We start from the raw sequence: 17,484 nt of genomic DNA on the forward strand, positions 1-17,484 counted from the left end.
ACAGTCTCCCCATGAACAAAGGACCTCAAGGTACTGCCAAAGGCCTGGTGTGCGGAAAACGGCCAGCACCACCCCAGCCAGAGGACACGCCTGACTGGTATTTCCACCGTGCCAGGGCCTGCTTCCCACTGCTCACCCAGGGTTCCCTCAGGGGTTCTGAGACTTGGGGTCCAGGGTCTGCACCTTCCTGGCTGGTGATCTTGAACAAGTCCCTGAAACTTTCTGGACCCAAAGATCCAGAAGATTAGAAGTAGATGATGCCAGAGGTTTCTTTTGGCTTAAAATTTCTGAGCTCCTTGGGGCAGAATGGCAAATCTCAGGCTGTGAAGAGAGCACAGGCCCTACCCTCTGCCCTGTCCCAGGATGACCGCACCATAGAATTCACAAGAACTAGCCCCCCTGGGAGTTGTGCTCACCCTCCAAACAAAACTAGTGGTTATATATTTTCAGCTGTGCCTTTTATGCCAATAATTCCATCATATTCCAGAATCCTGCGTGCGTGGGTGGGGGGGTGACGTCAGCCTCGCAATGCTGAGGCTCGCTGACAACAGGGAACTAACTACTGTGGAGAAAGAAGGTAAAACTGAGCCAGGACCTCAAACATAGATAACTCGTGTCCTGGTGCAGTGGGGTGAACTCATGCCCCGGGACCCACAAAAGGGCCCTGTTGGAAAGACACCCCCTGTAGGGGTCATGAGGTGAAGGCCTGCTGTCTTGGCCACAGTGAGCCTGTCCCAGAACTGCTGTTCTTGCAGGAAGAGGGTGACTGGGACACACAGAGGAGGAGGCCACACGAAGAGGGATAGGGAGACTAGAGCAAGCTACCTCCAAGCCAGGGTGCGCCAGAACAGAAATGGAGCACAGCATTCCGCACACACCCCGTCCCCGCCCCAGCCCTCAGGAGGAAACCACCCTGCCACACCTTGACCTCACCTCCAACCACAAAAAAATAGGCCCTCCTGCCACACCGTTCCTTAGAAGCTGGCGAGACCCTCCCCTCCTCCTTCTGACACAGACCCATGTTACCCAGACCCGTCCTGACCCCACCCCCCCCACCTGCCCCGGCCGCCTGACACCACCATACACAGTGTTCTGTATACAGACACTTGCGGCCTGGCCTTGGCCTCTGTGATTCAGGGGTCAGGCATCCTTTCCTGTCCAGTTAGTGCCACAAAGTGAGGGGCCCCAGACATAGAGATATTTGTGGGGGTGGGGATGGGGCTCTCAACCCCCCCAAACCCAAAATGACCTACAAACAAGCTTCGGTGCTTACGCAGGCCCTGTGGCAAACTCAAGGACAACTAAAGCAAACCTGTGACGAATTCTCTCTTGCAAGTCCAGTCTGGGGGAAGCCGGTGGGGGGGGGGGGCAGTTTGTGCAGATTCAGGCCCTGGAGCAAGATAGTCCAGGGTCAAATTCTGGCCCCACCTGTTCGGTTGTTAGTCTTTAGACAAGTTTCCTAACCCCTTGGGGCTTCTTCGGCAATAAAAACACTCAAAACACTCGATGGCCTACAGGGCATAGGGCTCCACGTGTTAACCCCACTATCACCTCTGTCTCCATTTATCATGCTGAGTATCCCAACCCCAAAGACCCATAGTCCTCAGTGACGCAGAGGTCCCCCAACAACACAATCAGGCCTCCTCCGATAGGTTTAAAATTACTCCCAGGACACACTTTTCTTGCGTCTCTCAAAGCAGGACCACATGGACTCACTAAGTCCCTTTGACAGTCCCAGCAAGCAGGGCTGGCTTCTGAGTTACAAAGGGCCTGGCAGGCAGCAGGGCCCTCCCTGGGACATGCACTTCCCTCTCCCTGTGAGGGGCCCCCTTCCTTTGTGGGAGCCCTGGTTCCCACGCCTGCCCCCTTCTTGCTGGTAGAACCAGCAAGCCTGGTCAGGACGTCCAACCCTAGGCCGGCGTGTGGAGCCTTGGCAGGCCCGTCCTCAACCACCCTGGGAGCAGGGTCAGAGGACGCAGAGGGTCATGGCCCTGCAACAAAGAAGGGCCTGTCCCCCACCCCCCAATCTGTCAGCCCTTCGTTGACAACTTAGTTAAAAGGAGTCAGCACTATGTAGGCAACACGATGCCAGGGCGGGGCCAGGGCCTCCAGCCTTTGTCCACCACTTAGCTGGAGAAGGCAGCACTGTCACAGAGAGAAGAGCCACCAGCGGGGGCCTCCCTGGTGTCCCAAGGATTAAAGACTGCGCTATTAAGCTATTGCGAGCCACTGCAGTAGTTTGATCCCCGGCCAGCCAGGGAGCAACCCACACAGCGCAGCAGACCTCTCCTCTCTCCCAGCTGCTCCCCTCAGCAGTGCATTTCAGTAAATCTCCCTGTTCTGCTTTCCACTCTCTCTGGTGAATCCTCTCACCCCCTGTACCCCTGGCTTATACCCCAGTTCTTGTGTGCATAAATAAATAAATCTTTAAAAAAAGAAAAAGAAAAAGAAATGCCACCAGCAAGGGAAGAAACCTCTGCCAGGAAGAGGTTTGCACCCTGAGACGCTTCTTTGCCCTATGTCACCCACAGAACTGGGGTTGGGACAGGGGCTTTCCAGCCGGTTCCGGGAGGCCTTGTCCTTCTCCGCCTCGCCTCACAGTGAGGCGCCAATCCCCGGGCAAGGCCCTGAGTCAGGGTCACAGAACCACCTCTCGGCATCGCCAGGCATTGCCTCTGAGGACAGCGCTGCAGATGAGCCTTCAGGGTAGCGGGTCTTGGGAAGCCCCCTCACCAACACCACCTCATGCCCAAGGCCAAAATGATGGGGGACCTGTTTACCAAAGACACCTAGAGACAGTCATTCATCCATTGGTCCATTCAGAACGTGAAGCGCTGAGTTCCCAGACCTTCCCCTGGGCAGGATGCCGCAGGGGCAGCCTGGGAGGGGGCCTGGGGCAGGGTGCTGAGCCGTGGAGGTGGAAGGCAGCCAGAAGGGGAGGTCCCACCAGATGCAGGGATAGTGTGAGCAGAGAGAAGGGGAAGAGTTTACAGATTATCAAATACATTTATGTCCACTTTGTTCTCAGTTGCGGCCAAAACGAAGACGCTGAAGTTGTCTTTTTGTGCAAGCTCACTCCCGGGACGGTTGTTCTGTTTAACTCTCTTCTTCCGTAAAGTCAGTAGGCCACACAATCAACCTGTTGAAGGTTCAGAGAGGGTCCTACAAGTTCCCAGCGAGGAAAGTTCTCCTCGGAGAGAAAATGGGAACCTCACATTTAAATGTCAGGAATGGCTACTAACCCACGAGCTTCCACAAAAGAAAGTCACTACACTAAAAATAGCTAGGACTGAGTCACCAGCTAAGCAGGCATATTTAATTGAGCACTCATATGTATCCGTCCCGAAATTCGGAAAGGGAGCAGGCCTCGCCCATTGCAAATACCCTGAGGAAAGAGTAGAACGTTCCACAAGAGGACAGATGGGTAAAGGCTTTAATGGAATCGCAAGAAAACCGGTTTTCTCCACCACCACCAGAAACCATTCAACCTGAGAACAAACCAATAATCATAAGCCCAGGTGTTTTCTGTATGGAGAGCCTAGAATTTTCTAAGAGAACAGGCACTTCCATGGAGAGATTTGCTGGTTCTAAACATTGGATTATAAAGCTTATACTGTCATTAAATTCTGTGATGTCAAAGCAAAGTCTCAGTTTATAAGAACTCAACAAACCCAACATCCCAGTTTGGGGCTGGGGTTTTTAAGAGCAGATTATAACTGAAGGGACAAGCATCTCCAGATAACTGCAAAAAAGAAACTTCCCGGACATGTCCTGGGCAGGGGGTCCTGCCCAGTCTCTGGGGTCTGCAAATAAGCTTCTGGAGGGGGCAGTGGGTGGTGAGTTGGGAGGCGAGGCTCAGTTGCTAGTGCAGCAGCCCTTGGCTGGCCACTGGCCCATGGAACTCACCAAGACAAAGATGTTTCACCCAGAGATGCAACAGAAAGGGCTGGCAGCTTGCCTCGGTTAATGAGAAAAAAAACAATCTGGAGTCCCTACTCCTGAGCCCTCTGTCACCCAAGGGCCTGGGGCCAATGCAGGGCTGGTACTCGGCTCCTAGGCCTGCCTGGGGCCTGCAGGGACAGCATTGTAACTCCACGCTAGCCTCTACCAGGGCAGGTGTCAGAAAGTGTGAGGAGACAGCAGGCCAGGCCCCTGGTCCCTCCCCAAGGGAGAGACGCCCACTTGCTGCCCACACTGCCGGCTGGGAAGGGCTAAGTCAGCCTCTCTTGGGCTCTCTCAGCTCCCGGCTCCCTGAGGAGGAACCTAGCCGGCTCTGGGGCAGCAGCGCCCCTCAGGCCTGGCCACCAGACACTTGAGCCCAGGCCTAGAAAGTAGGAGAGGCTCTGGGCTCCTCGCCCTTCAGAGGCTGAGAGAAGGTTCTGGGCCAGGGTAGAAACAGTGTGTGCCACCTGCTAAGGCCGGATAAGGCACGCTTTCCTTCTCTGTTTAGGAAATTCCGGGCACTGTGAGCAGAACAGGAGGCTGCCAGCACACAACAGCAGGCTCTGGGGTCACAGATCCCTGAAGGCAGGTGCCTGTATTTCAGAAGATCAACTCCATCAGCTAAACGCAGGTCCCTTTCAGGGGCTGGTTTGTGCCTGGCCCTTGGCTAGTATGAAGGTGAAGGTTGTGAGAGAGTCACCCAGTGGGGTGTCAAGTCAGCCCAACCCTGCCCACCACTGGGGAGCCCCTACCCAGCCTCTGCGACAGGGTCCTGCTGAGTCTGAGAGCCTTGCCCCAGGCCCTAGGTCTCAGTCCAAGTGGAAGGAGCCCTGTGTGGATCCTGGATGTCAGAAAAGGCAGTGGGCCCCATTCGTGTCCCCCTGCTACTGCTTCCAGTGGCTTCTGGGGCTCCTCGCCCCTCTGAGCATGCTGTGCTGTGCAGCCCGTCTTTCATGGGTTACTTCCACAGGTTACTTGCTGTCTCTGGGGATCCCAAAGCCCACACTACAAGCCCATGTGGCATAACTGACCGACACAGATTTCGGAATCAGAGGACCTGAATCGGGCTCTGCAAAGTCAACCTGGTGAATTAATCTAAAACTTATGAATGTTTGCTTTTGCATTTACACACCAGGGGAAGGGCAGAAACCTTACAGGCTTGTGGGAAAGAAGGTGAGTGACAAGGAACTCTCCATACTGCTGGTGGGAGTGCAAACTGGTCCAACAACTATGGAAAGTCGAGTGGAGCTTCCTCAAACTACTAAAAATGGAACTCCCATATGACCCAGTCATTCCACTTCTAGGAATCTACCCAAAGGACACAAAAACATTAATTCAAAAGGACACCTGCACCTCTATCTTCACTACAGCACTCTTTACAATAGGTAAGATATGGAAACAACCCAAATGCCCAAAAATAGATGATTGGATCAAGATGTAGTACATATACACAATGGAATACTATTTGGCAATCAAAAAAGATAAACTCATGCCATTCGCAACAACATGGATGGAGCTGGAAGGGATCATGCTCAGCGAAATAAGCCAGAAGGAAAAAGAAAAACATTGGATGGTTTCACTTATAGGAGGAATGTAGGGGAACCAAATAAGGGACCAGGAGAGAAAAAATTATAATAAATCAAAAAACAAAATTAACAGGCAACTATTAATCAGAGACACTCTGCAGGGAGGGGGAAAGAGAGGGATCAGAACAAGGGAGGAAATGTAATGGGTTCTTACACAAGGGACGATGGTGATGGTGCACGGGTGAGTTGGTGATGGGAACTTTGCAGGGACTACACCTGAGAGGAGAAAGCAGGCATTGCACAAAAAGGAAAAACTATGTAAACTATACATAAAATAAAATAAAAAAAAGTAATAAAATTAATTTCACCTCTAAAAAAATTTATAATCTTATAATGCTAAAAAAAAAGGAGAGTGAAATTACCAAAGGCCTTAAAATTATAAAATGCCCACAGATACACTCAGCATACAGCTAGTAAAACGCTTTGAGCTCTTTTGAGGAGACCTGACTTATTAAATGTTTGAAGATTAGAGAAATGTTGGTTTAAAGCAATAGCGGGAGGTTTACCACAGGAAGAGCAGGGCCTGGGCCCGCTGAGCCTGGTTTTCTCCGGTGTCCCAACAAGGACACGGAAGAGCCGGAAAGACAAAATTTCCAAAGCTCTACAGTGGGGCAGCAGCCTCCGGGTGCCATGTCCTGGAGCCTTAGCTAGAGAGACTGCTTTGCCGAGTAAAGGGACAGCTGTAAGGTCACACCCTCAAGGTTGCTGTCTCCCCATGCGCCCAACCCAAGTTTGGTCAATTGCTGAGGCCTGGCTCGCTCGCCTCCCACAGTGGAAGTGAGTTTGCTCAGTTTTCTTTAAAGCTGGGATAAGTCCCAGCTGCCTGAGCAGCCTGCCAGCCTCCTCCTCCTATGTTTTTGGTTCAAACATTGCTGGTAGCAGGCAGGCCTTTGGCGGGTCACCCCGGAGATCCCTCCACCCCACGCAGGAGGACTCACTACACCCTGCACCCTTGGGCAGGGTGCGCCCACCAAAGCAAGACATGGCCACCCGCTCACTTTACAGGAGCTGCTCTGGGCGGAGTTTTCTAGATGCTTCAGTGGCACCAGTCACTAGCTCCCAGGCCGCTTCGAGGAAGGTGGCTTAATCAGCGTGGGGCCTGCCGCTCCACAACTGGGAGAGAAAGGGATTCCACTTCATGAAAACTGATTTACCTACAAAACTGGGGGCGCCCTCGTGGATAAATGACTTTGTAAATGAAGAAAGCAGAACCCATTTAAGAAGTATGTTAATATCACTGGGTGGGGGGAGGGGTTTGCAAAAGGACACCTTCCTTCTGACGTTCCATCCTGCCCCCATGGGCACCAAGTGCCTCGGCTTCCTCTCAAGCCGGCACAGCACCCGTGAAATAACCAGAAAGCGGTGTAGATCCTGCGGCACCAACACGGAAAGCCAAGGTGCCAGCTACCCACGCTTGGGGGGGCAGAAGGCGGAGGAGGCAGAAGTGCTGGGGACCCAGGGGAAGAAAGGAAAGGGGGCCGGGCAGGAGGGGTTCACCGACCCTGGAGGGCGGGCCGGGCCGTGGGGAGGTGGCACCCAGGGCAAGAGGGACGGGGCTGGAAGGTCAGCGGGAGTGACTGCCGTACAATGACGCTTCAGGCTTGGCTGATGAGGGACATCCCGGATGCCAGCTTGCCAGGCGGGGCGCCTGCGTGTGGCCCCTGCATGGGCCACACCGAGGGGCCGGGGGAGAGGGAGGTGAGCGAGCGCTGCTCTGGCGACGCGTGGCCTGACCTGGGATGGGGGACGAGCACTGTCCTCCATCTGCACTGTCCTCCCACGAGCCCTCTTTGGCTGGCGGCTCTACTCGAACTGCAGCAGCACACCCGGATCTTCACCGGGGCCGCCCCTCCTGGCCCTAAATATCACACGGCTCCCCACCTTCCGTCTGTAACACCCTCGGGTAGCGACAACGTTGGCCAGTCTCGTCTCTCCACAAAAGTGATGATTCACAGCCTTTTCTCTCTCTTGGAGGCTCTGGCCTACCTCCTTCCACTTCAGTCCTCAGACCCGAATCCTACACAAGTTTAGGTTCGTGGCGTTGAGAACGCAGTGGGCGCTCTGTGAACACTTGTTAGCTGGCAGTGTCCGTGGGAAGGCCTAGCGTTCTGGTCCCCTGGGCAGAGTGTTCTTACGACGAGGTGACCAGCTCAGGCTGACAGGGAGTAATGGCCACACGGCCGGGTCAGGTGGGAAAGCTCAGGGTTCCCCAGGCAGCCGGCGGCCTCTGGACATTTTCAAGAATGTGTCGAAGTTCAGGCAAATGCTGACATTCTCAGAAGTCCCATTTCTTTGACCCTTCTCCCCTTTGTCTACAGCACACCTTACTGGGTTTAAAGACATAATCTACTGCAGAAACTGCTCACAAATAAAGGAGAATTCAAAGCACCACAGCGGCTCTAGAACAAGGAAGGAAAGGCTCCCACAGAGAGGCCGCAGGAACCTCCCCTCCGACCGACAGCTCCAGGGGGCTGGTGCCCACGCCTCACCCACACAGCCGAAGGGACAGGCCGTCTGTGCTGAATGACCCGAGCATGTGCGTCCCAGAAATATAAAGCCGAACACAATGACTCCCGGGTAACCTAGATGGAGATGGTGGTAGAATAATAAAGTGGGGCCTTTCGAAAGTGTCAGGAAAACGGGAAAGGCCTTCCTCAAACATCTGCGGGATCCGAAGCAGGTGTGTGTGTGGAGACAGGGTGCGCGACTGGTATTGTGAGTACTCGGGCTCCGCTGAGAAGCTTCCGGGGGTGTGCCTGGCGGTCTGCCGTGAGCCCCGCAGCTGCAGGGGGTACTTCATGGTCTCAGGCAGCACATCAGCCTGGGCCCCAACTGGACCACTTACTGGTCAAGAGACTTTGGGCAAGTTTCTAGGCCTATTTGTGCCTATTTACCTGAAAACAAAGGGGACGAGAGCGCCCCACTTCACAGTTCAGATTAAAAGCGCCGACACAGTGCCCACCGGGGCAGGTGAGGGAGGGGGCGCTTTACCCAGGGGCCAGCGGAGCCCAGTCCAGAGCTGACGCCTGGTCTGCAGGCCTGGTCAGTCCAGTTCCCCCCCAAGCCTGGGAGCCAACATCACCAACTCCAATTCAACCACCTTCTCTGGGGGACTAGAGCATCACCACACACGTCCCTGCCCATTCCAGACCACTGGTGCCGCTCAGCCACCCCAGAAATATGCTCACCCCAGCTCTCCAGATGATGCTAACCAGTAAGCCACCTGACCTTTCAAACGAAGGAACAGAACTGGATGATAATAAAAGTTCCTGCTTGTGTAGCTCGACAGTTTATCAAATGCTTGTGATTTAAATACATTATCTCAGTTCCTCCTCAGACGAGTCACGAAATGCACTGGTGTTTTGACAGAGGAGACCAATGATGTAATTTAGTTTGCAAAGCGCATCCTCAGACATTACCTCACTGGGGACAGTTCCGTGTGCTGTCACTAATGCAAGAGAGGAACCTGAGGCCTAGGGAGGCCTCAGGAGGCCTGTGCAGAGCTGGGTGGCCCGACCTCTTCAGCCCCCGGAGGGGTAGAGGCCTGTAAGGCCTCTTCCATCCAAGACAGCCCTAAAGAAATCTGCATTCCTCTGTTAAGCTCTTTGGGGTTCTAGTCAAGGCTTTTCTTGCAATCTCAGTGCAACATCCAGTTTTCTAGGCACAGTCAACAAATAGACAGATGGGTGATGATGATGACAGGCCGAGGGAGAGGACTATATTTTCTAAATGGGGAAAATCTCCGCCGCTGTAATCCTTGGCATTTTCCTCCCCATCACTTACTGGCTTCATGTCCCTGGCAGGGGTGAGTGAGCACTTTATTTACAGGATCAGAGTAGGGAAGGGAATCGCAGCCAGGGAATTTGGAATCTGAGAAGCTAAAAGCTATAGTGAGAATACAGAGCAAGCCACACCGAGCTGCGAGGGGCCGGGAGCTCAGCGGGCACACACGGAGCGCGGGCTCTGGGCCAGGTGGGGCCCAGGTGGGGCAGAGGGTGCCCGGAGCTCAGGGATGATCTGGTCAGCAGGGGCCCAGCAGAGAGAGGGCTCCAGAGATGTTTTCTGATCAGATCAAAGACTCCGGCGCAATCACCTAATTCCAGAAATACTGTATTCCCTCAGTTTTCAGGAAAGAGCAATGTCATAAGGAAAAGAAAAAAGATGCACAAACATGCACACGGAAACGTACTAAAATGCATCATTCCAAGTTCAGTGAACAAAGCAGGACAGAACAGCGCGGACAGGAGGCGGCCTGTTATATAAAAAAGATGAAGGACAGAGATATACATGTGCATAAAACGCCTGAAAAAACACACAACCCAACACCAGTAACACGCACTGCTTCTGGGGAGGCAAGCGTTTTATTGTTTGCCAAATGTCATACCTTTTGTATTTCCTGCCTGAAAATAAATAAATGTCTCTGCAGGACAAATCACACAGCTTCTCCAACAATTTGCAGAGAAAAGAAAGAAAAGAGGAAATGGATGTGCAGCTTGAAAGAGCCCTGAGAGGCTGAGTGAACAAACACAGGTCTGAACCTTTGATTCCAAAAAAAGTAAACTTAAGAAAAGTACTTCTGACATTTTTAAACAATTGGAAATTTGAATGGGGACTGACGTCCACGACATCAAAGAATGACTGTTAACCCTGATAGGGTAATCGCATCGCTGTTCTGCTTAATAAAGGAAACTTTAAAGAGGAAATATTTACAACGGCATCAACATGCTGCTAGGGATCTACTGCTGGGATCTCTGTTAAAAACAGTGCGGGCTGGGGAGGTGGCTGGGGGAGAGAGGAGAGAGACCAGGACCTGCTGCAGGTGAAGGGCGTTCCCGGCAGGAGTCCTGCTTCTGTGTGTTTACAGCTCGGGTGATAACAGCTAAGAGGTGAACGGATGGTCATTCAGCCGCCAGCAGTCTCAGCAGTCACGGAGGCGGGTTCACACCCAGTGCTCGGCTGCACTCAAGCCTCCAGGTCCCTGGGCTGATGAGTCACTGGAAGCAAACAAGCTAAGAGCTGCTTCCAGCCTGGCCCTTCTGCGAGGAGTGCAGGTCACGCAGCCTCACGCTAAGGCCAACATTCAACAAAAGAAGTCACTCTTGGAGGACCTTTCCCGAGTGTGGTGTGCACAGGACAACAGCCTGCCGTGAAGAACGCAGCCGCGCAAGTGAGATCTCTGTTTCAACTCGAACAACATTCCTGAGACGTTCCATGCCTGGAAAGGCACCGCGAGGACAGGGACCTGCCGGGAAGCTTGGCTCCTGAGGTCAGAGTTCCCCAGAGCTGTGCACTCCAATGACAGCGGCCCCATGGAAACTACAAGGCCTGCCGGCTTCCTTGAGGGCATCTGATTAGATTTGAACTACTCAATCAACGGTTCATCGCAAGATTTCTAAAAACACACAAACATCGAACGGGACATAAACTTCTTTTGGAACTTTTATAATGAGAGAGAGCAAAATAACTCAAAATAAAATAGAGACAAGTGTGATCACCCACACAGCGATGTGCAGGTTAACCACCTGCACGCCACGAGGCTGGGCCGTGTCTTGGGCCTGGCGCCCCAGGACAACATCAGTCCAGCCCATCCCTCCTGGGCAGGTCCTGAGAGCCAGGCATGGCCTGCCCTCGGCAAGCGACCACCACGGGTCGCCTCCACCTGGCGGGTTCTGTGCCACCTCCTTTCTTCCCTGGACTCCCTCTTACCTCCCCCATGCTGAGTCCACCACGGCTGTTTTCTCTGTGGCAGGTTTACCTGGCGCCAACTCATTACACCTAAGGGAGACGCTGGCCCAGGCAAAGTTCCATTGCCCCAGCGATCTGGGGCAGGCTTCCTAGATATTTCCAGTTGTCGTTAACTCGACACCCCCTATCTGAGTGTTCCTTGCCAACAAGAACTCAAGGCCTCAGCTGGGCCTTGACTGGGCAGTACCAGCCCATCAGATGGAATGTGGCAGGGCCCTGAGGAAGAGTCACTCTTACAATGACGAGGGCCTCACTGGCCAAGGCGCAGAGGGCCCGCCCCAGCCTCGCATCCTCAGTCCTTCAGAAGGACAACTGCAGACGTGAACCAACTCAGACCCCACAGAGTCCAAGACCAAGACCAAGGTCAGCTCACACGCTGCAGTCGCCACGGCTGGGTCAACACAGCACAGGCCATGCCCACTGCAAAACCGGCCCGAGACCAGGGGCTGCACAGCCAGGTCGGGGGCATAGTGGCCTGGTTCCCAGGAGAGAATGGCCGTCACTGTTTAGGGAAATGGGAAAGAGGAACCCCACTTGAGCAGGAGCCTCCCCTCGGGCCTCTCAAACACCGCAACTCCCTGAAGTCTCTCGCATTCTACCCCTCCTATTCAGAGGGGTGCGCTTTCTTCTGGGGTGCTGGCCTTCTCATTTTTTTGGTGTTAAAATGTCTTTTCTTAACGGATGGCAGTGAAGGGTTGGATGACAGGACTTCTTTACTGCTTTATCTGAGAAGCTAAAAGCTGGCAATCCTACGGCACGCTCGCCTAAGCCGCCAGCAGCAGACGGCGCATGCCAGAGTGACCGTGAACAAACAGGGTGCCCTTTCCTTCCTCTTCCACCCTAGGGCGACAGGAAGAAGCAAGCAGGAGCAGGCCACCCCACGCCCTGTGGTTGGCGATGTTGTTGTCTCTGCCCGGCCAGAGCAGAGACCAGAAAGAGGGGCTCTGGGTGAGGCCCACTGTCCCGCACCTCAAAAGACTCCATCGACTTTGAAGTGGCACTGGGTTAGACCAGGAGGTAAATAAAACAAAGTGAAGATGAAGGTGCATTAAAAAAAAAAAAGAGAATAAACAACAACAGGGAAGGTCTGGGAGCTGCAGAAGCCGCGGGGTCAGAGAAAACAGACGTGCTCACAGCAGGTTCAGGCAAGAAGACCCCTGAGAAACTTGTCCTAATGTTGTGGTGGTGGGCGCACAGGCCGGGCTGTGTCAGGTCCTGACCTCAGAAATGATAAAGTGATCTCGGGGGAGAAACACCCCCAGAGAGCAACAAGTACAAGGCTCCCAGATGCTGGTGGGAAATGCTTCACAGAGGGGCAGATGTGAGCTGCCTTCTCCTAGGGGGAGAGGGAGGCGGGATGGGGTTTGGAAGAAAGCCACCTTTCCAAACAGGAAGTCCTGGGAGGGAGGGCAGGGCTCCCCACTGATGCCCAAGGGCGGGCACCTTAGTGCCAGTGACGGGCGATGCTGGGCACCGGCACCGGGCAGACTGGGAGCCTTCTCTGGAGACCAGAGAAAACACAGCAAACTTTCGCTCGCAATTCCAGCACATTCTGCCCAGAGGGCAAGGTAAAGGCCTGAGTCCCATGCAGTTTTAGGGCGCCCTCCAGGAGACACCCTCCACCGCGCCCACCTCTCCTCAGGCTTGGCGCTGCAGGAGGGAGAGAGGACAGGTATTTGCCCCCAAATAGCTACAGACTGCTTTAGGATCTCCGTGCCAAGCAGCTGCCTAAGCAAGACTGGGCCTCAAGGCTGCCTCAGGTAACAGCCTCCCTGGCAAGCGATGCCAGCACCCCTTCCACACTGCCAGGCACATCAAGTGAAAAAAGGCCAGGTTCCAACAGAGCGTGCACTGGCCACGGTGGGCGTAAAAGGGAAGTGGCGAGCTGATGCATCTCGGGAGTGCCTCCAGAGCATGAAGAGGTTGTTCAGAGGCGCAAGCCAGGAGGCGGGTGGACAGAGAGGTATGCACTGCCTGCTCTTTTGTGTCTTCCCAATATTTGCCTTCAGGGTGTGGCTGCATCACTTATTTTTAAAAAATAAAATCTGAGCTGAAAGCATTATAATTTCCAAAATCTAACACACAAAGCAGCCCTTCCGCACCCAACCGCAGGCCTTCTCTGGACCCAGGAGCTCCTGGCCGCAGCCCCGCTCTGGTGGCTGACCTTAATGAACTTCCACTTAACATCAGTGAGGAAGAGGCAGCAAGCGGGTGAGCCCAAGGGCACCAATGCGCCAGCTCCCTAATGAGCTCTTCACCAGCCTGCTAATGAACTACTGGAAGAGATCAGAGAGTCAGGCCTTGGGTAACGAGGGCCAACAGGGCCCCAACAGGGCCGGGGCACAAACTCCAGGGGAACAACGGCCCAGCCGTCCACACCAGCCATTTTATAAACAGAAAATGTGTCATCCGAAAAGCCAAGACCACAGAACTAAATGTGCAGAGTGAAAACGCTCCCGAGGGGAGATAAGGTGAGCGCTGTCTCAGCACAGAAACAGCGGCGGGGCTGTGATGCCGTAACCCTAGCGGGCCAGGCAGGCTCCCACGCCAGAAGCCATGACAGAGCCCTCACACCAGGCCACGCGAAGAGGCTGCCTGGCCGTCCGGTGCTCGCTCCTGAGGGGGTTCAGCCCGAGGTTAAACAGGAAGGCTTAAAAACACCTCTGTGCCAGCCACTTCTACGCTTAAACTGGCCATGGAGCACTCAGAACCCACACTGCAAAACAAATCAGAATGTCGTAAGCATCCAGAGTAGCAGAAACTGCCACGCGCAATCCCACGAGGCTGGAGGTCTCTCTCTGAGGGGCTTTTCAGAGTGGGGTCTCAGACAGAAAACAGGGGCGTGTCTTCCGCAGGACGGGAAGATTTGTGCTTCGGACAGAAGCTCTGGGCCAGGCCCACGGAGGTCACTACACCTTCTTAGGGCTGCCAGAGGTGGTCAGAGATGAGATGGACAAGGAGGGCCAGCAAGTGGGAGGCCCTTTCACCAACACGCCACGACCAAAAAGAGCAAGAAAGGGAGAAATGGGACCTGTTCACACACAGCAATGAAACTAAGACAGTTATTCTAAATTGGTTGAGCTCTAGAATGTCCTAAGAGAAAAATGAAAAACTCAGACCAACTTGTAAGACGGTACCGGTCAATGAACTGTGATCGGCTTAGGTCCATTTTCGAAAATCCATAAAAACAGAGAAAGGAAGAGCAACAGGGACTAGGTTTCTGCGGGAAATAAAGGTGACGGGCGTCTTCCGGCTCACAGGGAACTGGCAAACGGGGAGAAGCTCCCTAACCGTGAAGGTGGCCAAGGAGATGCAGGGGAAAGTATAAAGGAAAGAAAGGGACTCCCCCAACGCCCACAAGCGGAAGAGACCATCCCATGACACTTACCATCTGGTTCCCTTCAAGCTCAAGAAAAGCAATGAACGAGCCAGGTTATCAGGCAGAATCAGTCACACCCTTGGGCTTCTCCCCCACCCCAGTGACTAAGTAACTTGCTTCAATGCATTTGACACATGATCCTTGAACTTCCGAAAAGCACTTAATACAGTGGCTCATGAAATCTTAATCTAAAAATGTTCATCCATTTATAATCAAGCTGCATGCATCACGCTGACAACTGGGAGGGGAACAGGGAATGCACTTTGGGAGGCTGCCCTGGAGACTCGCACCATCGGGGTCTTGTAGATCTCTTTGGGGGGGGGCAGGGAGAGAAGAAAAAAAAAAGAATAAAAGTGATTTGGGGTCTAAAAAGGGTGTTGATTACAAGGGGGGGACTACCCAAGAAGCTGAATGACGTAACTCAATAGAAGACAGAAAGAAATAAGAAATAAGCGCAGGCCCCCGGAGAGCCCATGGCCTCTGTGCTCCAGGAGATCCAGGATATGTTTAATGAATTGAGGGGGAGGATTTTTTGCTGGGGGCAAAATCAGCCCCTGATAGAAAATATTGGGGGCGGGGGGTGTAGATATGAAGGAAAAAAAAAACATCTAAGAAGGCAACAGAACATGGGACTCAGCAAATCTGAATTGGTCATTATGTGCCAGGCCCTGTTCAAAATGCTCCAGACCGAGAAACTCAAACAACCTCCTATACAAGTCCAGTATTCCTGTTTGACAGGTGAACAAACAGGAGAGGTTATAGAACTCACCCAAGGGTACAGCTGGTAAAAGATAGGGCAAATTCAGGCACGCCAGCACCAAAATCTGCGCTTCTAACCTCTTTGGACTCTCCTAGAATTTAAACCCTAAGAGTGAGATACCTGGGCTGGGAGTGAAATTACAAGTCAGGCATTGGCTGGATCCAAAGTCAACAGATCCTCCCTGAGTCACATCTCTGTAACTCTCCAGACCTGAGTTTCCTCATCTGTGCCCTGAGAAAATGGATTGGATGACTATCTCAGGTGTTTTCAACTCTAAAATGCCGAAAGGTCAAGCTGCCCATGGGCAGGATAAGGACTAGTCTCCTACCTGCTGTTATTCAAAGGTTAATTTAATTCATTCTGAACTGGGGGGCTGGGTTGGGGAAGGTGGGCAAGTTGTGTTAAGGTTCTTTCTCTGCCTCTTGACCTTCAGAAGATTATCATGACCTCTCTATTCAGGCAATTACAGAGGGCAAGCGAAGGGGGTCAGGATGTTTTCTCTTTTGGACCTGAACATGGCTTGTATGAACCGGCCCTGAACAGGCACTGGGCGTGGGTCATAACGGCCAAACCTGCAGTCTTCCCAGCCCCTCTTGGGAGCCTGTTCTTGGAACCTGCTTTTGGATCCAGTTACTGGAATGCTCCACTTGAGGTGGGGCAACCGAAACAGAGGTACCAGGAACATTAAGAGAGGCAGACCACAGGGTTGTTCAAGCTAAATAAGGCATTTCATGCTGGCTACGTAGACCTTATCTTCATGGTGTGGTATATATATCTCACACCCACTCTGGAGAGCTGAGACTCGAATTCGTTAGGGTGAATTCAACACCCACCTTAACCTAATGGACCCCCAGAAGTATATCCTTCACCAACTAGGCACTAAAGGTCACCTGGAATGCCTCTGTGGGTGGAGACGGGCCTCCCAGTGGGCCATCCAGCCCTTCGTGGGGTGTTTTTCTAAGCGCCCCTGACAGGTGGCTATCACCGGGCCTCTGCCTGGCCTCTTCCAAGGTCGAGGCGCTGCTTGGGCTGCTGGACAGTTCTTTTGTGGGGAAAGCCCACCCATCTCCAAGAACAGTGCAGGACTCGGGCCCAGCTCAGTAAGTGCGCCTCCAAAGGGGTCAAAAGCAGCCTCCCTACAACTTGAACCCCTCGGTTCCAGGGGCGCCCCTGGAGCCCAGAGATGCAGAGGCCCCGAGGATCTCCGGGGCTGTCACCAGGCCCCTTGCCCCTCGCCTTCCAGCTGTGAATTTCGGACCTCCATCACCAAGCCTGGGCCGGCAGCCTCTCCCCGGGCCGGCTGGGTCCCCAGAGTGCGCACCGATGGGGCGATGGCCGGCAGGGAGGCCGCGGGGGGGCGGGGGGTGCTCCCAACCTCGGTACCCGGGCAGGAGGGACAAAGGGCTTTGAGGAAGGCGTATCCCACCCGCTGCGGTCCCGGCTGCCCCCGCCCCGCCACTGGGCGAGCCGGCCCTCGGAGCCCCGCGGCGCCGGGTGACAGGCCCCCAAGAACCCAGAGGATCCGGGGCGCGCAGGCTGCGGCGCGATGGGCCGAGCCACGACGGCGACCGCGCGGCTCAGGGGTCTGGCCCGACGGATCGGGCGATCCCGGCTCGACGCGGCTCCTCGGCGGCGGTTTACCTGCGCGTGGTGGACTACGGCGCCCCAGCTCGCCCCCGGCCGGTCCCCGCAGCTCCGCGGCTGCCGGCGGCGCTCATGGAAATGCAGCCGGAACCCCTGGCCAGAGCAGCTCCCGCCGCTCCCGGCCCCGCCCAAGCAACTGCCGCCACGCCCCTGACGACCGCTTCTGCCACGCCCCCAACTGTGGGAACTCGCCCGTTCATTGGACAGCCGGGCCGCTGCTCTACAAGCCCCGCGCGCTCCTAGTGCCCGAGGGTTAGTCTATTGGTCAGCGGAGCTGCTCCTCAGGGCGGAGGCGGAGCCCGAAGAGGAGAGTCCCTCGACTATTGGCTACTTTTGACGTCTCTAGCCCATGGACCAAGATGCTATTGGATAGACCTGCCCGGAGGGGGCGGGGAAAGGGAGGAGGGCTAGAAGATGGGTCGTGTTTG

At 54.3% G+C, this 17,484-nt stretch overlaps 1 protein-coding gene across 1 annotated transcript in view; it reads right to left on the reverse strand.

Moving 5' to 3' along the window:
• ABHD2 (abhydrolase domain containing 2, acylglycerol lipase) overlaps nucleotides 1–17,137 on the reverse strand; it is a 74,287-nt gene extending 57,150 nt beyond the window's left edge. Inside the window, exon 1 of the mRNA XM_037510002.2 lies at nucleotides 17,054–17,137. The gene's annotated coding sequence lies outside the window, so the exon portion shown is untranslated. The remainder of the gene's footprint in view (nucleotides 1–17,053) is intronic.
• Nucleotides 17,138–17,484: the final 347 nt, after the last annotated feature.

The sequence above is a fragment of the Talpa occidentalis genome, unplaced genomic scaffold (genome assembly GCF_014898055.3).
Source record: "Talpa occidentalis isolate TD23 unplaced genomic scaffold, MPIMG_talOcc4v2.1 talOcc4.14, whole genome shotgun sequence".
NCBI lineage: Eukaryota > Metazoa > Chordata > Mammalia > Eulipotyphla > Talpidae > Talpa > Talpa occidentalis.